We start from the raw sequence: 24990 nt of genomic DNA, 5'->3' as shown, positions 1-24990 counted from the left end.
CAGCAGTGGTGGAAAGAAGGACTATTTGAAAGCCAGAGGAAGACAGTTTAAAAAGTCTGGCAGCAGTTCTTCCAGTTCCAGTGGCTCGAGACAGACTGGTCAGAGCCAAAATTATACAGGACCATATTGCAGCACTTGTGGAGGGAAGCATTTCACAGAGCAGTGCAGAGGAGTGTTTGGCTCTTGTCGTATATGTCGACAGCAGGGATATTTTGCCCGAGTATGTCCCCAGAGAGGTGCACAGGGATTCCAGGCAACAGAGTCATCTGGATTAGTGGCTCAGACCGGGAGATGACCATCTGCTGTCCATTCTTTCCAGCCAGCACCGTCTACCCAGTCACAGCAGAGGCCAGGAGGAAGCCAGACAGTGAGCCAGGCTCCGAGACAGCAGGCCAGAGTTTTTGCATTGACTGAGGAGCAGGCACAGGATGCACCTGATGATGTCGTTGCAGGTAACTGTTCTATTTCTGGTTACCCTACTTATGTATTGATTGATACTGGTGCATCACATACATTTATTTCTGAGAGATTTGCATTGATGCATGCATTACCTGTTGAGTCCTTATCTATTGTAGTATCTGTCTCTACTCCTTTGGGGACAGGTTTGATATCAGTGAAGTCTGTTAGATCGTGTATACTGCAGTATGATGGGCATGAGATTGAGTTAAACTGTATTGTGCTTGAGATATCTGACTTTGATTGTATTATCGTTATCGATATGTTGACCAAGTACAGGGCTACAGTCGATTGTTTCCACAAGATTGTAAGATTCAGACCAGAGATGGCTGATGAGTGGAAATTTTACGGTAAGGGTTCTAGAGCCAGAATTCCTTTGATATCCGTATTATCTATGACTCAAATATCGCAGAAAGGAGCGGAAGGATTCCTTGTCTATTCAGTTGATTTACTGAAGTCGAGTCCTTCATTGGCGGACTTGCCACTGGTGTGTGAGTTTGCTGATGTCTTCCCAGAAGAGATTCCTAGATTGCCTCCGATTCGAGAGATAGACTTCAGCATTGAGTTGATGTCAGGGCTCGTGCTCTTAATTGATATTTAATTACCACACAACAAGGATTAATGGTGTAAACAGCGAAAACGAGTTTAAAACGTTCATTAGGGTCTACAGAAATTTCGTCATGACCTCCCCGTAAGTAGGACATCCCAAAAATTTCAAAACACAACAACAACAATATATGCTCGAAAATAATACCAAGTTCACAATCAACCACACCAAGATCCTACAGCCGCACTGGCCAGGACTAGACACAACATACAACAAATAAAATCCAAACAACATTAAAACATAACCATACAGCTACACAGAGCATCTCCCTGGCAAATGTATCAAACCAGCATAATATATATATAAATATATGGGAACTCTGACACCAACCGACTGACTACTGGGTACCACTCGCTGACGCTCCACCAGACGCGTCAAAACCCCTGGAATGACCTGCTATGACATCAAAAACAATCACAATATCAAAAGAAAACAGGGGTCGGACCCCAGTACGACAAACCAGTAAAATCACGACGTATATAAAAGACATGTAATAATACCAAGTAAATGCAATGCTATGCGATGCATGAATGGTAACAATGGAATAACGGATACCAAATAGAGTCCAAACGAATAGCATCGTCAACAGAAACAGTGGCCACCCGTGCCAGGAATGCAGCATCAAATCGCCGCTCGTCCATACACGTAGCATCGGGAATGCGAGTAGCTAAGTCGCTCGTCCCTAGCTGTCATCTGGGAATGTGGCTAATCCTAACCCACTCGTCCCTCTAATGACTCAATATATCTAAACAGAATCAACATAAATAGCCGTCAAAGAAGTCAAGGCTCAATATGTTATGCCAATACAATTTATGCATGAATGCATCAGATTAAACATTCAAAGCACATAATAGTAAATAACATTCACCGAATATTCTTACACGTCAATATAAGAGTCATAATGATATAGGTTTGAACGTACCTCAATTATAACTTACAATACCACGGTAAATTCTTAAGGACTATCGAATGAAACTCGTCCAACGATAAAACCTACAATATAAATTCGCTATACACTTCAATACAATGCATACCAAACAACTAAAACAATTTAAATCGGCTCGGTTAAAAAACGAATTCCGGGCAGCCTATATAACCCTTGTACAATCTGAATTCAAGCTTAATACCTCAAGAAACGAAGCTTAAACACACAACGGTGATCTTACGAAAATGGCTCGCTGGAAAAAGTCGCCGGAAATACTGTTCACGCCGGAAACCTAGCTGGAAATTAGGGGAAAAGCTCAATTCTTCACTTATATAAACTAATACACCAAGAACAACCAAAATTCGAAGCCAAAAGCTTACCTAAAACCGAATCGAAGCTCACGCACAGTTGCTGGAAATATAGCCGATCGAACTCGAAAACTTCCAATTCAAGGCAGAAAAGTAGCTAATCGAAGGGAGGAAGAAGATTACTAGCTGCTGGTCTACTTCTACCGCCCTCGCGTAGCACCGCCCTTGGTCGGAGAAGTACACCAGCAGCTAGTAATCTTCTTCCTCGCGTAGCACCGCCCTTGGTTTTCGTTTGAATGAAAAACGAAAGAATACGACGACTCGGCGCGGAGGAGGTGGAGCACTTCTTTCTTTTTCTTTTCTTGCTCTCGACTTTCACTCTTGTTCTAGGCTATGGTGCTCACGATTTTTAATCTGAAATGGCTGCTGATTTCGGTGGGGAGGGAGAGGAATTAAGTGGTTAGGGGAGTGAGGGGAGATCCCATAATAAAGGGATACAAAGGGAGACCAAGTCTACCATTATTTGAATTTTGAAATGTTGTTTGCTATCAAATGAATTGTTGGAGGGATTGGATGGGGTGGCCGATTATCCTTCATGCTAACTAGACTAGGATAATACTAATTGGTTAATTAAATGGTGCTAAAAAGATTGAAGAATTATCCTACTTATTAAATAACAAAGAAAGGGTCAAATGTGAGTTGGCAAAGAAATGATGCATCTCCAAGGGGTGGCCGAAATCTAACTTATAAATGGAGGGGAAATGTTGTTTAGTTGATAAATTTTAATACCTTAAGAGCCTTACATATCCCTTAAATAATTTAGTGAACTAACCTCTTAATTATGGAACTTAAATGAATTTATTTTCTACTCACCTCAAGTAGCTTAAATAATTCCTTAAACTTCTTATTAACTTACTTGCTAGCTAAAAATAAATCCTGGAAATGATTCTCGAATCTTAAATTCTATCTCAAAACTCCAACTCCAGTCCGGCCTCACTGAAATAACTGAAAGAATAAAATTAATCTGCTGGCTAAAATAATTAACTTCAAAGAAAAACATTTAAATAATCATGCAATGAAGTCAATTAAATTCAAAATATTAGAATTATGCATGGCTCGTACGTAGCCTAATTTACGGGTTCTACATTGCTACTGTAATTCTATTCAACTTTCTGTCCATGCACCGCGGGTGCAGTCCTTCTTTAGGCACTGGTGCGTTCTATATCTCATGCAACACTTCATAATCTCATTTATTGCCTCTCATTACATGTCATGCATACTCATATCTTCCGAATATCACATCAATGAAGACTAATAAATCTCAAGCCTTACAATAAATCAAAGGTATCAACCTCATACAATTGCAAATATCGATGCAATAAAGTAAAGTATGTGATTTCTGGAAACTCAAGTCAATCGGACTCGAGTTGTGCAATCCCACATCAACATAAATTTATACCTTTTCGCGGTCTGACGAAGTCGAAGTCTCGAAGTCAAATCTGTCCATATCAATCTGAAATACAATATCGCATAGGTACAATCTCAATATGCAACTCAATTCAAAATCTATTCTAATCAATACTCAAATCAAACATAATCTGATCAATATCGAATCAAGATACAATCTATTCCATATCGACGATATCACGATATAATCGAAATCACTACGGAATCTGATCAATATCAATTTACTGATGTTTCGACGGTATAACAATGCAGTCTCGATAACCCCATCAGTCTCAACATCACAAATATAATACCAGAATTCATAATCAATATCGGTACAACTTATAATCATTAACATTACCAGATCATAATCTCAATTCTGTACAATCTCAGTCATATCATTTCCGAAAATTATAACAATTACATAAACAGTCCGTTCTTCGATCTGACTTCAATTATATAATGAGAAGTATATCTAGAACACATAATATCAGTCAAATCACAATTCCCCCAATATCATAATTTCCAACGATATCAGAATTCAATAAAACTTACGTCCTGTTGTAGCTGTCGTCGCTAGGAACTCGGTGCTATACTCGGATTTCAAATCAGATGACCAGAGCATTCGCAATCCTAAATCCAAAATCAAAACTTGCGCTTCCTCGTTTCCTTTCTCTTTTCCATTTCTGAATAAGGTAAAATACATATGTATATATATATACATCAAGTTGCACGATGAACCACTTGTCGATTTTATGTTTTGCATGCCGCGCGCATATGCGCACCCAATCCCCGCGTATATGCGCTGGAAGTTCTATCCAGAAGATTAGCTACTGGACTGCTCGCTCATATGCGCGCACATAAGTCGCGCATATGCGCGAGACCTACTGTCTCGGCATTTCAATACTCGCGCATATGCGCGCCTTCAACCGCGCATATGCGCCAACTTCTCTGCCATTCTCGCGCATATGCGCCCATTCATGTCGCGCATATGCGCCAACTCTTCTGGACTTCCCCCTTGGCTTCTCGTATGGCTCTCGCATATGCGCGCACACTTCTCGCGCTTATGCGCGTGGTCTTTTGCCACTCACGCGCATATGCGCGGATCCTCGCCGCTCATATGCGCGAGGAGTTCTGTCATCGAACATATTCCATGTTTTCTTTCGTCTTTTCGGTCTAATCCTTCCTGTCTATAATCACATCAATTATCGCAAATCATTTCGGATTAACAGGATAAATTTCTCGGGCCTTACATTTCTCCCCCCTAAGATTTGATTTCATCCCCGAAATCACAGGCAATTAAATCCGATAGCAAGTCCGACAAGGAAAGAAATGTATAACAGAATTAATCATAATTCCTTTCAATGTAGTAATTCTGAACATCGCTACCTCATATCAGACTCAGTCTTCTAGGTAGCCTATTCGATGCCCTGATGTTTGTACTATACTTCCAACAGCGGAATATTCTTCATCCTGAAATATTTTTCTTTCACGAATCTCTGATTTCACTCTAGAATAATCATTCAAGAAGTATAATCTCATAATACCACTCGAAATAGCTCTAATAGAATTAATCTCACAATATTGGCTATACAGCATCCGTATATACCCATCAACAGCTCATAATAAATAAACATTAACATCTCCTATCAACTCTGATAATTCCAATCAAGGTTATATTCAATCTTCAACCTCAAATATCAACAGTCATCATCCGACGTTGATATATTCAGTCTATTTTTTCTGAGCTGTCTTTATTTCTTCCGAAGCAGTTTCAATTTCTTTTTCATATCTCTGATTCCATCCGATCCAATCTCAGGTATCTCGCAGATATTATTCCTATACGAAGGAAATCTGCAGTCCTCATTTTACAATGCCTCGACTGATGCTATTTCGATACCCATCTGATAACTATCGTTATACGATAATTTACAAGTGACAATAAATCATGTCAACTAGTGCTAACATCCAGCACTATAGTTCCTGGATATTCTTCAGAATAAGGATAGTTCGCTCCGACTATCCGTCGATCCATAGACGATAAGTGAAAGAGTTTATTGTATACTCTGCCAAAGTACAAAATCAAACGAAAATCACAGTCTGATATAAACAACTTTGGCATTCAGTACAATTTTTCCTCTTTTCTGACATAAATCTCCATCGACTGGTCATATCCGTAAGTCTTCATGTACAAATAATACATGCAAACTCATGCAATCTATTAATAACAATCACATCGCATCACAATCTTGAAAAGATTTCGGTGGTTTCATTACGAAATCTATAGAAATGTACTCCCATTTCTATTCAAGAATCGATAATCGATATAACCAATCTCCGGTTCTCCCCTTTTATAATACCAAAAAGAATACTGAATCGACTACTGTGCGCTTCTGACCATATCTGTTATTCGAGATTCGAAATATTCGGCACAAACAAGTCGGATATTCACATACAATACAGTATCACCTACCTGCTATTCTGATCGACACCCTGTTTTGATTATCGAAACCTCGTTCTGAACATTCTGATTAACTTCTGGACTGCTTTAATTCGCGAGTTTAGCTCTGATACCACCTGTTGTGGGGACCCGGACGCTAATCATCTTCTTAACCATCTTTGGGATTTAATTATCAATTAAATTAAACAGGGTCTAAAAATTTTTCTTTTAAAACACAAGTGCGGAGCGTAATGGAATGTAACTAATATATATCTCAGTATATAAGTACAATAATGTACAACAATTATTCAAACTAGTCTAAGGTTCAACCACTAAATTTCAAGTATTAAACCAAGTCTACAATAAGTCCGGAATCACCACTCTAACTCATCTTCTTGACCCCGATCCTGTCCCACCTGTTGTCATGCACACATACAAAACAAGACAACAGCCGGATACTCCGGTGAGAATAAATCCTAGTATAAAACATGTATACATGCATGTCATGCAGTTTAATACAAATCATAACACATACTCAGTAATTATGACACATTAGTGAATACAGATAAAACAATCTGACTCTTACTCTTTAACTCGACTCATATCTAAGTCTAGGGATCCAGGTGTGAATAAGATGTAACAGGTCTCCCACCTACTCTCCCAATCGGGTTGGCGTTACATCTTATTCCTAAACTTCGGTCTGGTCTGTATCGAAATATACAATCGGAGTGAATCTGATCCGACGCATCGATATCACCGAACGTTTAGAAAATTGGCGTATCTACCAATGACACTCCTATCTCAGTACATATATATAAATCAATATAAAGTACAAACAGAACAAGTATGTGATTTTGGGAAACTCAAGTCAATCGGACTCGAGTTGTGCAATCCCACATCAACATAAATTTATACCTTTTCGCGGTCTGACGAAGTCGAAGTCTCGAAGTCAAATCTGTCCATATCAATCTAAAATACAATATCGCATAGGCACAATCTCAATATGCAACTCAATTTAAAATCTATTCTGATCAATACTCAAATCAAACATAATCTGATCAATATCGAATCAAGATACAACCTAATCCATATCGACGATATCACGATATAATCGAAATCACTACTGAATCTGATCAATATCAATTTACTGATGTTTCGACGGTATAACAATGCAGTCTCGATAACCCCATCAGTCTCAACATCAAAGATATAATATCAGAATTCACAATCAATATCGGTACAACTTATAATCATTAATAATACCAGATCATAATCTAAATTCTGTACAATCTCAGTCATAACATTTTTGAAAATTATAACAATTAGATAAACGGTCCGTTCTTCGATTTGACTTCAATTATATACTGAGAAGTATATCTAGAACACATAATATCAGTCAAATCACAATTCCCCCAATATCATAATTTCCAACGATATCAGAATTCAATAAAACTTACGTCTTGTTATAGCTGTCGTCGCTAGAAACTCGGTGCTATACTCGGATATCAAATCAGATGACTAGAGCATTCGCAATCCTAAATCCAAAATCAAAACTTGCGCTTCCTCGTTTCCTTTCTCTTTTCCATTTCTAATAAGGTAAAATACATATGTATATATATATACATCAAGTTGCACGATGAACCACTTGTCGATTTTATGTTTTGCATGCCGCGCGCATATGCGCACCCAAGCCCCGCGCATATGCGCCGGAAGTTCTATCCGGAAGATTAGCTACTGGACTGCTCGCGCATATGCGCGCACATAAGTCGCGCATATGCGCGAGACCTACTCTCTCGGCATTTCAATACTCGCGCATATGCGCGCCTTCAGCCGCGCATATGCGCCAACTTCTTTGCCATTCTCGCTCATATGCGCCCATTCATGTCGCGCATATTATGCGCCAACTCTTCTGGACTTCCCCCTTTGCTTCTCGTATGGCTCGCGCATATGCTCGCACACTTCTCGCGCATATGCACGTGTTCTTCTGCCACTCACGCGCATATGCGCGGATCCTCGCCGCTCATATGCGCGAGGAGTTCTGTCCTCGCACATATTCCGTGTTTTCTTTCGTCTTTTCGGTCTAATCCTTCCCGTCTATAATCACATCAATTATCGCAAATCATTTCGGATTAACAAGATAAATTTCTCGGGCCTTACAACAGCTCAGGACAGACAGGCCAATTATGCCAATATTCGACGAAGACCGTTGGTATTTGAGGTTGGAGACCGAGTATTCCTAAAGATTTCACCTTTCAGAGGAGTTGTCAGATTTGGCAAGAAAGGGAAGCTGTCTCCACGTTTTATTGGGTCGTATGAGATTCTCGAGAAGATAGAAGATCGTGCCTGTTGTGGGGACCCGGACGCTAATTATCTTCTTAATCATTATTAGGATCAATTTACTAATCAAGTAATTAGGGCCATAAAATTTTTTTCTTTAAACTAAGGAACGTAATAGGATTAATCTAATATACAAACAGTATAAAACTACAAGTTTTGTACAACATGCATTCTAGTTCCAAATTAAGGTTCAACTACTACAATCAAGTAATGAAACCTATCTACATCAAAGTCCGGAATCACCACTCTAATCTCGATCTCTCATCATCTTCTCGACCCTGATCATGTCCCACCTGTTTTCATGCACACATACAAACAAGACAACAGCCGGATAACTCCGGTGAGAATTTAATCCCAGTATAAATCATGTATACATGCATTTCATATAACAGCATATATAAAAGCATGAAATAGATATCAAGACATGTATCATAATCAGAAATCATAAATTGATATCAAACAGTAATTCATACTCTGAACATGTATCACATAAGAAATATGAATCAATATAGACTCTGTATCACACTATGTGATTCTAAGACTCTGACTCAATTTCTCAGACTCGACTCATCTCTCATCTAGGGATCTTGGTCTGAATAAGAACAAAACAAGTCTCCCACCTACTACTACCCGTCGCGGTGGCGGTACGTTCTTATTTCTGGACTTTTGGTCTATTCTATATCGAATAATCTGTAATAAGGATGCTATCTGTATCTGAAGCATCTCGATATACCAAACGTCCAGTGTATAGGCAGATCTGCCAAAGACTTGGCATGTTTGCCAATTCTATTCTGACAAGGTGCAATGGGCCAGTGATCGCTCTGTCAAAATCTAGCCCCTCTGTCAGTGACTCACACACAATAACTATCTGTTATTCACTGCTTCTATATACATCAATAAAATCAACATACTTAGACAAAGCATACAAAAATATGAAAACAATAACATACACGTATGTGGTTTAGGGAAACTCAAGTCTAATCTGACTCAAGTCGATCTCCCGATTAACACTGACTTATACCTTTCTTTTCGTTCTGTCGATCTGGTTCTGTCGAAGTTTCAAACTCACTGCCTGTCCAAAACAATCTGGCAATAACAATATCGAATACACTGTATCAATGTATAGCTTAATTCAAACTCTGTTCTGATTAATATCTAATCTACTGTATCAATATTCAATTCAATTTAAGATCTCTCAGTCTTATCAAATTTTGACGGCACAATGGTCCGATTTCCAAGTACCGGTAGTACAGATCAGTGTATATCAATCTCCATAACTCATAATCAATCGATTAACATAATCTGATACTAAATCGGCATCATTTTAATCCTATCAAATCTGATAAATTATAACAATTGTATAAGCAGTCTGTTTTTCGATCTGACTTCAAATACATACTGATCAGTATATACAGCACACATAATAATAATCAACTCTCAATTCATAATCAGTAACAATACAAATCTGATATCGATTCCTACTCAATATCTTCCGAAATTCATAATAATTCCATACCATATATGTTCTTCAATCCGATTTCGATTCTACGATGTCTACTATGTCTAGAACACCATATATGAATCCTATTCGATTCCATCAACCTCATATTTTTAAATCATATCAAAACATAGTAAAACTTACATCCAGTTATAGCTCGTGGCAAGAGGAGCACGATACTGCGTTCGGATTCAAATTCTGATACACGGATATTTCAAAATCACGATTTAAAGGTATGGGAAGCTTTGAGGAATTTGCTGAGGGAAAATCACGATTTCTTCTGCTGAAATCGTGACGAATCAAGATCTCTATATATATCTCAATTGCATGTAAAACATGTGGCTAAATCTTCATACTGCACGTCGCACCACGGGTACGCTATACCTTGGACCGCGGGTGCGCTCGGTGTACTGATATACATCAATTTTTCCAGAAGCAAGAACCGCGGGTGCGCTATGCTTTATACCGCGGGTGCGCTCACCTTACTGTAGCAACACCGCGGGGGCGCTCTCTCTGGTACCGCGGGTGCGCTCAGTCTGGTACCGCGGGTGCACTGTCTTCTTTCACCAAAAACGTACCCTACTGGCCAGTCACCGCGGGTGCGGTAGAATTTCTTGGCGCGGGTGCGGTAGAATTTCTTGGCGCGGGTGCGGTAGAATTTCTTGGCGCGGGTGCGGTCTCTCTTTGCCAAAACACTCAAATTGCAACGCCGCTTCTTCCCGTCTGTTCTTCTATCGCCTTATTCATAATATATACAAATTCATAAGTATCACACTCAAATCTCGGGCATTACATTTCTCCCCCTCTAAGAAATGATTTCGTCCTCGAAATCACAGACAATCATCTCCTAAGCAATAAGATCCAAAGCAATAAACAGGAAGAAATAATAGAAGCTGAATTAAATACTCACATCAGAGCCATAATTCTGGGAATTCCTGTCTCATATCAGATTCTGTTTCCCAAGTAGCTTCTTTAATTCCTTAATAATTCTACTAAATTTTCAGCAGTGGAATAGTCTTCATTCTGAATTATTCTTCTTCTATTGATTCTGATTCCAATCTGGAATATTAATTCAAGAAGTATAATGTCATAATACGACTTGAGGTAATTCTGATATAATCGATATCAAAATTGTGGGGACCCGGGCTCTGACTCAGTTCTTTTCGGGATTAATCGGATCATTGTTAAAATATACGGGTCAAAATTTTTCTTTTAACATTAACTCACATGTTTATAACTTAAGCAAAAGATAGTTCTATATTTATTTCATTACAACAAACATAATATACATGTCTTGTTTTGTCCATATTCTACAAACCAGTATTTAAGTACAGTACATGTCAAAAGTACAACTACTAGTTCATCTGCTACGCCCGTGATCACCACGCTATGTCCATCTCTCATCTCTGTCGCGACCCTGATCCTGCCCCACCTGTTGTTATGCACACATACAGACATAACAACAGCCGGAAACTCCGGTGAGAACAAATCCCAGTATAAAACATGTATGCATGCTGATACATAATCATAAATCATGAATGCAAGCAATAACAATGGGTTCCATAGTCTATGAAACCAATCTATATAAACATGCAATTGAAATCAAATCATGTCTTGACTCGACTCAACTCTAACTCTAGGGATCCCGGTGTGAATAAGACGTCACTGTCTGTCACCTACCCTCCCAATCGGGGTAACTGTACATCTTATTCCTGACTTCGGCCCCGTCTGTATCGAATGTCTACAATCGGATTGAATCTGATCCGAAGCGTCGATACCACCAAACGTCTAGTTTAGCAAGTCTGCCAATGACTCTCCTATCTCAATGCTTGAATATAAATCTATAAACATGACATAATGATAATCAAATATAAATAACAAATCTAGTATGTGATTTAGGGAAACTCCAACCAAGTTTGATTCGAGTCGTATCTACCGAATTCACATGAATTATACCTTTCTTGTCGTTGGAATAATTCGAAGTCTCGAAGTAGGGATATCGAACCTGTCAATCCAAATCTGAAATGACAATGTTGAGATGCACAATATCAAAACACAACTCAAACTAATACTAGTACGGTTCAATATCAAATCTTGATACAATTCGACGGTATAACAACATAGTTTCTCGATACCGATCAATTCAAATCTCAACATATATATCCTCAACTCATAGTCAATACCATAACCATTTCAAACTCTGAAAATCTGCATAATCTCATGCACATATATGCTGGAATTTCATAACAATTGTATATGACATCCGACAATCGATCCGTTTACGATTCTACGACGTCTATGATCTCAAGAACATATAATCACAAACATATCTGAATTTCCTCCACATGTCAACTTCAAAACATGCTGAAAAGATATAGAAAGTATACCCTTTTGAAGCCCTTGTCAAGAGGAACAAGAATCTCAACTTGGATTAAAGTTTGGATGGCTAAATCTTGCACAAGCTCAATTCTAAAATGAAAGAAGCCTTTCACCTCTTTTTGGAATAACTCTCGGTTCTCTCCTCGGGAAATGAAGAAGAATGACTCAGCCCAAGTGGATATATATATATATGCCATGTGTCAACATAAGAATCAAGGGTGGCTTTCTCGCACAGGGCACCGCGGGTGCGCTCCGTCTAGACCGCGGGTGCTCTTAAGCTTCGGCACCACTTTTCATTTTCCAACATTCGACGACCGCGGGTGCGGTGTCTTGTGGATCGCGGGTGCGGTCTTGCTTCGCATAAAATTTCATACCCTACTGGCCATGCACCGCGGGTGCGGTACTTCTTCACCGCGGGTGCGGTGTCACTTCTGTAAATAATCTCCAAATCTCTGTCCATCAACCGCGGGTGCGGTCTTGTTCGTAGCGCGGGAGCGGTCTAGACTTTATGCAACCCTTAATAATCTCATTCAGTGCCTCTCATTACATGTCATGCATACTCATATCTTCCGAATATCACATCAATGAAGACTAATAAATCTCAAGCCTTATAAAAATACTGGCTATACCATATCCGTATATACTAATCAACAACTCAAAATAGATACACACCATCATCTGTTACCAAAGTCTGTTTAGTGCCAAATCCATTCAATATTTAAACTCTTGTTGTAATTACCAAGAGCTGTCGACTGATATCGGCATATTTATCCAGTCTATACTGATCTGTCTTTATCCTCTTCCGAATCAATTCCAATTTTCTGTTATTTCTATGACTGTGGGGACCCGGACGCTAATCATCTTCTTAATCGTCATTGGGACTAAGTTAATCAATTATAATAAACAGGGTCTAATTTTATTTTAAAGCACATTATCAAAAGCGGAGCGTAATGGCATACATCTTAATATACATGTCAGTATTTAAAGTACAAGTCTTGCACTATATACAATCAGTCTCAACTAAGGGTTAACAACTATATAGCAAGTGTTTAAACCCTATCTCTAGTCCAAGTCCGTAGTCACCACTCTAATCTCGATCTTTCTTCACCTCTGTTACCCTGAACCTGTCCCACCTGTTGCCATGCACACATACAAACACGACAACAGCCGGATAACTCCGGTGAGAATAAAATCCGAGTATAAACAATGTATCAATGCAATCATATAAAACATATATAAAAGCATAAACAAACATTAAAACATGTATCCAATCTGACTACATGAACCAATACAAATCTGTATTTAAATCAATGACTCGTTCTCTCTTCTCAACTTATTTCAAATCTAGGGATCCCGATCTAATTTAGACTTTGGCATGCTGTATCGAATGTCTATAATAGAAGTTGATCTACATCAAAGCTCATCGATACACCGTAAGTGATGCAAACGTGGTTGATCAAGCACCAAAAAAGCATGGGAGTCGTTGGAGTTGCCCGAAGGACCTATAATGAAAGGACGTGGCAAGAAGTTTAAAGAAGCACTTCAAGGATTCATGATGAGCTACCAAAAAGGACCTACAAGTTGGATGTCTAAAATAAAAGAGCTTGGGGAACATGGACACAACAATGGAAGTGTTTGGAATGTTATTCAAGTGTTAAATGACCATGAGGACAGCAGCATGCGCGCACCAGCACAGGATCTCGTGCAACCGTGCGCAAATGGGCAGCAGGTGACGCGCACCTGCGCCACATTTTGCGCTGCCGCGCGAATGGCGCGCGCGCCACCGCGCGAGTTCCGGCGCGGCCGCGCGTCGGGTGTTGCATGAAGGCAGTATAGCGCGCGCCCACGCGCATGATCCGGCGCTACCGCCCGCCCAGGGAAGAAAATAAGGCAGTATGCTGCGCGCCCCAGCGCGAGATCTCGCGCCACCGCACGCACTTCCGTGTCAAATTTGCTAGTTATCTTATTTAAGCCTTTTCACACAACTTTCTTGTTATTTTATTGTATTTATATGCATTGTATCAAGGTTGAACGAAAGAATTGGATGATATATCAAAGTTCTTGAGAATTCTCTCAACTTTACAAGGCAAAAACTTTGTCTTAAAAATCAAATCAAAGATTGCATCTTTGTGTCGTTTCTCGATTGTTTTTCGCTCGGATTGTCAAAACAAGATCTTTGAAGGTTCGTTTGAAATTCAATTGTTTTATCGTTGATATTTGTTGCTAAGTTTAAATAACTTAGAGGTGAATATCACAAATCGTTACTTGTTTCAAAAGATCGGGACAACAAATCGATCCTTGTTTGTTATTGAGTCGAGGGTGCGATTTTTATAATCGTGTTTGCTTCTCATTCGTATGAGGTTTCGCATCATTTGGTATCTGAGCTTTGGCTCATTGAATTCAAGTAAGTTATCGTTGTTGTTATTTTTCAGATCTGTCTCAAATTTCATTCTGTTCTCAGATCTCTGGTATCCTTTTGTTTCTATTGTCATATCTACCAAAAACAAAAACAAATATTCGTTCTATTTCAGTTTTGTGTTATCCTTTGTTCGATCTGCGTTATTTCTATCATCCTTTGTTATTTGATAATCCAGAATTCTCGAAAATTTTGTTCTGTGTTATTCTATCGTTCTTGTTTTTGTGCAATCCAAGTGAGACAGTTGCAAGTGTTCACAAGTTGAATCTTGTTGGTTTGATAAAAAAATATATATATATATAAAGACTGATCACATCTTTGAAAGAACTATCAAATTCGAGTGAAAAATATTTGAGTGCGAGTGTTATTTCTTTGGAGTGATCGTGAGAATTTGGGTAAGGAAAATCTTTTATTTCTACTAACATTTTCTTGCAGGTACAAAATCTAAAAGTAAAATGGAGAGGGAAGTAGGAGAAAGTTCGAATTAGGGGTTGTCTAAGGTTCAAATGGAGGCGTTATATGGGTATTTTAGTAGAATGATGAGGGCTGAGTTGGATCCTTTATATGAGAGGTTGGATAGGCTTGAGGTTAGCACTAGTGAAAATAAATCTAAGCCTAAAGGTTTGGGTACAGTTGAAGAAGAAGAGGATGATTATGATTTGGGTGTAGAAGAGGAAAGTCAAAATGAGAACTGGGTTAGGAGCGGACGAAGTAGAGGAGGATTTGGTAGGGGAAGAAGAGAAGGCGTACGGGGTAGGTACAATGATGGGAATAAGGAAGATAGTAACATAGGAAGCATTAAAATAAAAATTCCGTCGTTCCATGGTAAGGCAGACCCAGAAGCTTATTTAGAATGGGAAAAGCGAGTTGAATTTGTTTTTGATTGTCACCATTATTCTGAACTCAAAAAGGTTAGGTTGGCCATGGTTGAATTTGTTGATTATGCACTTATTTGGTGGGATCAATTAGTGACCACTAAAAGAAGATGCAATGGGTGACCTATAGAAACTTGGGCTGAAATGAAGAGCGTAATGAGGAAGAGGTTTGTACCAAATCACTACTATAGAGAAATGTTTAAAAAGTTACAAACCTTGAGACAGGGTGTGAAGAGTGTTGAGGACTACTATAAAGAGTTGGAAGTAGTCATGATTAGAGCAAACATAGATGAGGATAGTGAGGCTACTATGGCTCGTTTTATGTGTGGTTTGAACAGGGAAATTCAAGACCAAGTGGATCTTAGACATTACTTGGATCTAGATGAAATGGTGCAGATGGCGATAAAAGTGGAGCAACAACTCAAGAGGAGAGGAGTTGGTCGTACCACACAAGCTGGGAATACATCAACACCTTGGCGTTCCAACGTTGTTAAACGTGAAGAAAGCAAGGTAGTGGTCAAGCCCAAAGTTGACATTAAACAGGAGGCGCCTAAGCAGGGAATGCAAGGTAAACCTGAAACTCCTATTAATCGTTCTAGAGATATTAAATGTTTTAGGTGTCAAGGAGTTGGACATATTGCTAGCCAATGTCCCAATAAAAGGGTGATGGTGTTGAATAATTATGGGGAGTATGAATCTCATAGTGAGGGAGATGATGGAGAGGGTGAAGATGAGATGCCTGCATTAGAGGATCCTGATGAGGGATATGAGGCAGAGTTGGGTGAAGCGTTAGTGACTAGGCGTATAATGAGTACCCAAGTCAAAGAATAAGAAACAAACCAAAGGGAAAACTTATTCCATACTAGGTGTTTTGTCAATGGCAAGGTTTGCAATCTTATTATAGATGGAGAAAGTTGTACCAATGTTGCTAGTCTTGAGATGGTTGAAAAATTGAGCTTGCCTACTTTGAAACATCCTCAACCATATAAGCTACAGTAGTTGAATGACTGTGCTGAAGTGAAAGTGAACAAACAAGTCTTGGTTGCGTTTTCGATTGGGAAGTATATTGATGAGGTGTTATGTGATGTGGTACCAATGCATGCTTGTCATATTTTGTTAGGGAGACCATGGCAATATGATAGACAAGTGACACATGATGGTTTGAAAATAGATATTCTTTTGTACTCAAGAAAGAACCCATTGTTTTACTTCCTTTGTCCCCAAAACAAATAATGGAGGACCAACGAGAAAAGAAAAAAAGGGATGAGGCCGAAAGAAAGAGTGAATTAAAAAATGAGATGGCCTTTGAAAAGAAAAATGAAATGGCTAAAAACAAATGTGATAAAAAAATTGAGATAGCCATACAAAAGAAAAATGAGGAAAAAGAAAATGAGAGGAAAGAGGCTGAAAAGAAAATATATATGGACCAAAAGAGTGATATGAAACAATTGTTGCACACACATGATACACTTGTGTTGATTCTGTACAAAGAGATTCTCTTTAACACAAGTGATATAGCCGGAAATCTTCCGAGAATTGTTGTTTCCCTTTTGCATGAGTTTGATGATATATTTCCGGAGGAACTACCTCAAGGAATACCACCATTGGGGGGGATTGAGCACCAAATTGATTTTGTGCCCGGAAGTGCATTGCCAAATCGTCCAGCTTATAGAAGCAATCCGGAGGAGACTAAGGAGCTTCAACGGCAGGTAAGTGAGTTGTTAGATAGGGGTTTTGTGCGTGAGTCCATGTCTCCTTGTGCTGTACCTGTTTTATTAGTTCCTAAGAAAGATGGTTCATGGCGTATGTGTGTGCATTGTAGGGCAATCAATAATATAACCATCAAGTATAGGCATCCCATACCTAGACTAGATGATATGTTAGATGAGTTGCATGGTGCATGTATTTTTAGTAAGATTGATTTAAAAAGTGGTTATCATCAAATTAGAATGAGGGAAGGTGATGAGTGGAAAACGACATTTAAAACCAAATATGGGTTATATGAGTGGATGGTCATGTCTTTTGGCTTAACTAATGCTCCTAGTACCTTTATGAGGTTGATGAATCATGTTTTGCGTGCTTACATAGGAAAATTTGTTGTGGTTTATTTTGATGATATTCTTGTGTATAGCAAAGATTTGGATGAGCATGTTAAACATTTAAGACTTGTACTAATAACAGTTAGGGATGAATAATTATATGATAATCTTAAGAAATGTGATTTTTGTACAAGCAAGCTTGTTTTTCTTGGTTTTGTGGTAAGTTCACAGGGGATACAAGTGGATGAGGATAAGGTAAGTGCTATTCGAGATTGGCCAACACCTGCTAATATTAGTCAAGTTCGAAGCTTTCATGGTCTTGCAAGCTTCTATAGGAGGTTTGTAAAAGATTTTAGCACACTGGCTGCACCGACGACGGCGGTGATTAAGAAGAACGTTTCATTTCATTGGGACGAGGAGCAAGAGAAGTCTTTTAATATTATTAAACAAAAATTAATTAATACGCCTTTACTTGTTTTGCCTGATTTTTCTAATACTTTTGAAATTGAATGTGATGCTTCAGGTGTAGGTATTGGTGGTGTTTTGATGCAAGGAGGACGACCAGTGGCGTACTTTAGTGAGAAACTCAATGGAGCAGCGCTGAACTATCCAACGTATGACAAGGAGTTGTACGCGCTTGTGAGGACTCTGGAGATGTGGCAACACTACTTGAGGCCTAAGGAATTTGTGATCCATACCGATCATGAGTCTCTAAAGTACCTTAGGGGACAACAGAAACTGAACAAGCATGATGCGAATCCTCGTACGAATGAGAAGCAAACACGATTATCGAAATCGCACCCTCAACTCAATAACAAACAAGGATCGATTATGTTGTCCCGATCTTTTGAAACAAGTAATGATTTGTGATATTCACCTCTAAGCGATTAAAACTTAGCAACAAATATCAACGATAAAACAATTGAATTTCAAATGAACCTTCAAAGATCTTGTTTTGACAATCCGAGCGAAAAACAATCGACAAACGCCACAAAGATGGAAATCTTTGTTAAGTTTGATTTGGTTTTCTTCTTGTGAAGAACAAAGCTAAAAGCTTTGAAAATTGAGAGAACCTCAATTTTTTCTTATATCATTCAATAATGTTTCGTTCATAGTCCTTACAATGCATTATATAAACAATAAAATACAAGAAAAGATGTGTGAAAAGGCTTAATAAAAGTAGATAACAATTTTGACATGGAAGGTCGCGCGGCAGCGCGTGATCTCGTGCTGGGGCGCGCGAAGTTCAGCTAAGGCGCGCGGTGGCGCTGGTTTCCGTGCTGTGGCGCGCGCATGGTAGCGCGTGTTTAAGCGCAGGGGCGCGCGACATTCTGCCTGTGCGCACGACAGCGCTGTTTCTGGTGCGGGTGCGCGCGTGCTGCTGTCCTCATGGTCTTTTATCACTTGAATGACATTCCAAACACTTCCATTATTGTGTCCATGTTCCCCAAGCTCCTCTAATTTAGACACCCCATTTGTTGAACTTCCTTGGTAGCTTACCATGAATCCTGGAAGTGCTTCTTTAAACTTCTTGATAAGTCCCCTCGTTATAGGTCCTTCGTTATATTCTTTGTTGAACTCCACCACTTGCTTGAATATGCTTGATTCATCATCTTTAATCACAATCAAGTTTGAAAGTCCGAAGCAACAATGCATCTTAAATCTCCTTTTAACAATTAGCACGTAACACCCGGTCAGATTCGTATCATACTCCCCTTCTTCAAAAAGATTTGTCCTCAAATCTTGTCTTCCTACACAAAAACGAAGCAAGTTAGTAATAACAAGAAGTATATTATCAACATGCTTACCTTTAAGCTCAAGATTGTAGACGCTATCATTTATTTGCTCCATTAGCACTGGAAACCCCAACTTCACGGTCGCCTTCCCTATGTATTCATTAACCTCACCAAACATCAAATAACAAATCACACCAAATGATAAAATATCACTAAGGATCACAAATATCAGATTCCTCCCCTTCTTAGACCTAGTTAGCAACATAACGAATTTCATACACGTGTTAGACCATATCTCACTAGGAATAAGACATAGTTCATGCACGATATAAGAATCTATCCAAAAGGTCATTCTCTTATATGCAATGCATGTTTCACAATCCCACTCAACATACATCTTCATATGCAACCAACACGTATAATCATGCATTTTATCAAAGATAAAGACACCACTATATGCATCACCAGCACGTAACTCATGCAATGAATTTAGAATAAACAATTTATCCTCTTAAAATTATATTCATTATGGTCATAAAAATTTTTATATTCATTCATGCTCTTTCCAACGCCATCATCAAACAAGTATGAATCATGCAAATAGAACACACTAGATGTACTACCCATGTTAACATTTAACTCATCACAAAGATTTGAACATAATGCATACAATTCATTGTCATCACTAAAACTCATCAATTTGACAACTCTTGAAAAATCACGATCACTAACATTTAAATTTGATATATTCAATATGTCATCATTCTCAAATCTATGACTTTTAGGCACAAAGGTTAATTCATAGTTAGACCCTTTAGACATCTCACTCTCAACTCTCTCACCAAACGCTTGAATACAACACAACAACGAAGTAAGATAGGGACGAAAGTCATACCTCATGGTTGTTGCGTTGGCAACTAACCTTACCTCACGGTGAGTGTTCTCAACATCAAATGGATCATCCCATTGCATTTTTACACCTTCCTCATTTGCTCGTCTCCTCATCATGTCTTCATCGAAATCCTCGAAAGGAGAAATAATAATGCTCGGGATTGAACCGGCCATATCATCATAATGATAATAAACCACTTTGTACAAATGTACATGAAAGGGTTTATACAAAAATAAGCAACTCTCAACCTCACTCTTTTGGGCTTTCAAATTATTTTTCTTTTCTTTTTCTTTGGCCTCTTTTTCTTTTTCTTTTTCTCTGACTTCATCATTCTCTTCTTTTTTTCTTTCTATGGTCATCTCACTCTTTTGTTCACTCATTCTTTCGACCATATCACATTTTTTTCCACTCTTTTCAATACATTTCAATTGATCATCAATAATTTCTTTTCGTTTCAATTGAGCAAAAGAAATATGTTTTTCTTCAAATGTTTTGATCAACAAAGTTTCTTCTTGCCTACTCTCCTCCTCCTTAATAGACAAATCACACATTTCTTTACCACTCAATGATTCACTTTTCACTGTACACAATTTAACCTCATTAGACTCATCAATTAGTGGAATACTATCATCATCAAATCTAGCCTCAACTTCAGATTTAAGTGCAACTACGACCTCAACTTGAGATTCAAATTTAACAACACTCTCACCCTCAACCACAACCTCAACGCAAACCTCCATTTGAGATTTAAGCTCAACTGGTGATTTTACTACGGTCACCTCCTCACGTGGACATTGGCTAATTTCATGCCAAATTTCTAAACACAAACAACATATAATATCACAAGTACTAGAATTTGAGTTTTTACTTGTACCTTGATATTCATATTTGCTAGCTTCAACTCTCGACTCATTCTTTGGCCTAGCAATGAGTTTCTCTCCCCGGTTGCTATACCCACTACTCTCCTCGCATTCCCTATCATCATCACGTTGCAAATACAATGATCTATTCCCTTCAAATCTTCTACGTCGTCTATCCTCATAATATTGCCTATCATGATCTCGATCCAAATACAATGATCTATTCCCTCCAAATCTTCTACGTCGTCTATCCTCATCATGTTGCCTATCATCATCCCGATCCAAATACAATGATCTATTCCCTCCAAATCTTCTACGTCGCCTATCCTCATCATATTTCCTATGATGTATTTCCTCTTCTTCACTACGCCTATACCTCTCACGTAGAGGCTTAAACTCCTTCTCCCATATTTTATCCAACCCTTCTAACATTGTTTGAAATTGACGATCGTCAACCATTATACCTGCAAGAAAAGGTTAGTATAAAACAATAAAAGATAAGTTTCCTCACCACGAATCCTCACTGGTCACTCCAATGAAAATTCAGTCGAATCTTTTTTTTTTTTCACTACAAAATACTCACCGATCACTCCAAAGAAATAACGCTCTCACTCAAGTGTTTTCACTCGAATTTGATAGTTCTCTCTAAGATGTGCTCAAGCTTTGTACTTGTATATCAAACCAATCAGACTCAACTCATGGACACTCGCAATTGTCTCACTTGGACTGCACAAAACAAAGAACGATAGAATAACACAGATTTGAAAACAGAACAAAGGATAACAAAGATCTGATAACAGAAACATAGGAATAACACAGATCTGATAACAGAACGAAATTTATGTTTTTCTTTTCTTATATAGAAAGATTTGACAATAGAAATGAAAGGATAACACAGATCTGAGAACAGAACGGATTTTAAACAGATCTGAAAATAGAAACAAAAGGATAACACAGATCTGATAACAGAACGGATATTTTTTTCTTTTTAGACAGATCTGAAAATAACAACAACAATAACTTACTTGAATTCAATGAGCCAAAGCTCTGATACCAAATGATGTGAATCCTCGTACGAATGAGAAGCAAACACGATTATCGAAATCGCACCCTCAACTCAATAACAAACAAGGATCGATTATGTTGTCCCGATCTTTTGAAACAAGTAATGATTTGTGATATTCACCTCTAAGCGATTAAAACTTAGCAACAAATATCAACGATAAACAATTGAATTTCAAACGAACCTTTAAAGATCTTGTTTTGACAATCCGAGCGAAAAACAATCGACAAACGCCACAAAGATGAAAATCTTTGATAAGTTTGATTTGGTTTTCTTCTTGTGAAGAACAAAGCTAAAAGCTTTGAAAATTGAGAGAACCTCAAGTTTTTCTTATATCATTCAATAATGTTTCGTTCATAGTCCTTACAATGCATTATATAAACAATAAAATACAAGAAAAGTTGTGTGAAAAGGCTTAATAAAAGTAGATAACAATTTTGACACGGAAGGCCACGCGGCAGCGCGTGATCTCGCGCTGTGGCGCACGAAGTTCTGCTAAGGCGCGTGGTGGCGCGGGTTTCCGCGCGGTGGCACGCACGCGGTAGCGCGTGTTTACGCGCAGGGGCGCGCGACGTTCTGCCTGTGCGCGCGGCAGCACCGTTTCTGGAGCGGGTGCGCGCGTGCTGCTGTCCTCATTGTCTTTCATCACTTGAATGACATTCCAAACACTTCCATTATTGTGTCCATGTTCCTCAAGCTCCTCTAATTTAGACACCCCATTTGTTGAACTTCCTTGGTAGCTCAGCAAGAATCCTTGAAGTGCTTCTTTAAACTTCTTGATACGTCCCCTCGTTATAGGTCCTTCGTTATATTCTTTGTTGAACTCCACCACTTGCTTGAATATGCTTGATTCATCATCCTTAATCACAATCAAGCTTGAAAGTCCGAAGCAACAACGCATCTTAAATCTCCTTTCAACCATTAGCACGTAACACCCGGTCATATTCGTATCAAAGCGGCATGCCAAGTGGGTGGCATTCATAAGGACATTTCCCTACATAATCAAATACAAACAAGGTAAGGATAATGTAGTGGCCGACGCACTATCACGGAGGTACGTACTAATCTCTACCTTGAATTCAAAAATCTTGGGATTTGAGCATGTGAAAGAGTTATATTTGTTGGATGAGGATTTTAAGGAGATAATTGAAACATGTATGAATGGTCCACATGATAAATTTTATTTGCATAATGGTTTTTTGTTTAGAGAAGATAGATTGTGCATTCCTAAGTCATCGATTCGTGAATTATTTGTGAGGGAGGCACATGGTGGTGGTTTGATGGGGCACTTTGGTGTGGCTAAAACTTTGAGTTGTTTGCATGAGCATTTTTATTGGCCACATATGAAACGTGATGTTGAACGTGTTTGTGAAAAATGCATTACTTGTAGACAAGCAAAGTCTAGAACACAACCACATGGCTTGTATACACCACTTCCTGTTCCTAGTGAACCTTGGATTGATATTTCTATGGATTTTGTTTTAGGTTTGCCGAGAACTAAGATGGGGAGAGATTCAATATTTGTTGTTGTTGATAGATTTTCTAAGATGGCACATTTTATTGCTTGTAACAAAACTGATGATGCATCAAACATTGCGGATTTGTTCTTTAAGGAAGTCGTTAGGTTGCATGGTATGCCTAGGACAATTGTATCTGACCGTGATGTTAAATTTTTGAGTTACTTTTGGAAAACTTTGTGGGCTAAACTTGGCACTAAACTGATGTTTTCTACTACATGTCATCCACAAACGGATGGACAAACGGAAGTTGTTAATAGAACTCTAGGAACACTTTTGCGTGCTATACTAAAAAAGAACTTGAAAAATTGGGAAGAATGTTTGTCATTTGTTGAGTTTGCTTATAACCGTAGCGTGCATTCTACTACGAATTATTCACCATTTGAGATTGTTTATGGTTTTAATCCTTTAACTCCTTTGGATTTGATGTCTTCGCCTGTGAGTGAAAGGTTGAAGATGGATGGCAAAAAGAAAGCTGAATTCGTTAAAAATTTGCATGAGAAGGTCAAGGATAACATCGAGAAGAAGAATTTACAATACACGAAGCAAGCCAATAAGGGGAGGAAAAAGATGGTTTTTGAAAAGGGAGATTGGGTGTGGTTGCACTTGAGGAAGGAAAGATTTCCAGAAAAACGACGTTCGAAGCTCTTACCCAGGGGTGATGGACCATTTCAAGTGATTGAAAAGATCAACGACAATGCCTACAAATTAGATCTACCAGGTGAGTACAATGTTAGTTCTACTTTTAATGTTAGTGATCTTTCCTTGTTTGATGTAGGAGATGATCAAGATTTGAGGACAAATCCTTTTCAAGAAGGGGAGAATGATGCAAACGTGGTTTATCAAGCACCAAAGAAAGCATGGGAGTCGTTGGAGTTGCCCGAAGGACCTATAACGAGGGGACGTAGCAAGAAGTTTAAAGAAGCACTTCAAGGATTCATGATGAGCTACCAAAAAGGACCTACAAGTTGGGGATGTCTAAAATAAAAGAGCTTGGGTAACATGGACACAACAATGGAAGTTTTTGATATGTTATTCAAGTGTTAAATGACCATGAGGACAGGAGCATGCGCGCACCAGCACAGGATCTCGTGCAACTGCGCGCAAATGGGCAGCAGGTGACGCGCACCCGCGCCACATTTTGCGCGGCCGCACGAATGGCACGCGCGCCACCGCGCGAGTTCTGGCGCGGTCGC

This window comes from Primulina tabacum, chromosome 7 (genome assembly GCF_025594145.1).
Source record: "Primulina tabacum isolate GXHZ01 chromosome 7, ASM2559414v2, whole genome shotgun sequence".
NCBI lineage: Eukaryota > Viridiplantae > Streptophyta > Magnoliopsida > Lamiales > Gesneriaceae > Primulina > Primulina tabacum.
The sequence above is the reverse complement of the archived record's forward strand: the minus strand, read 5'-3'. Positions refer to the sequence as shown.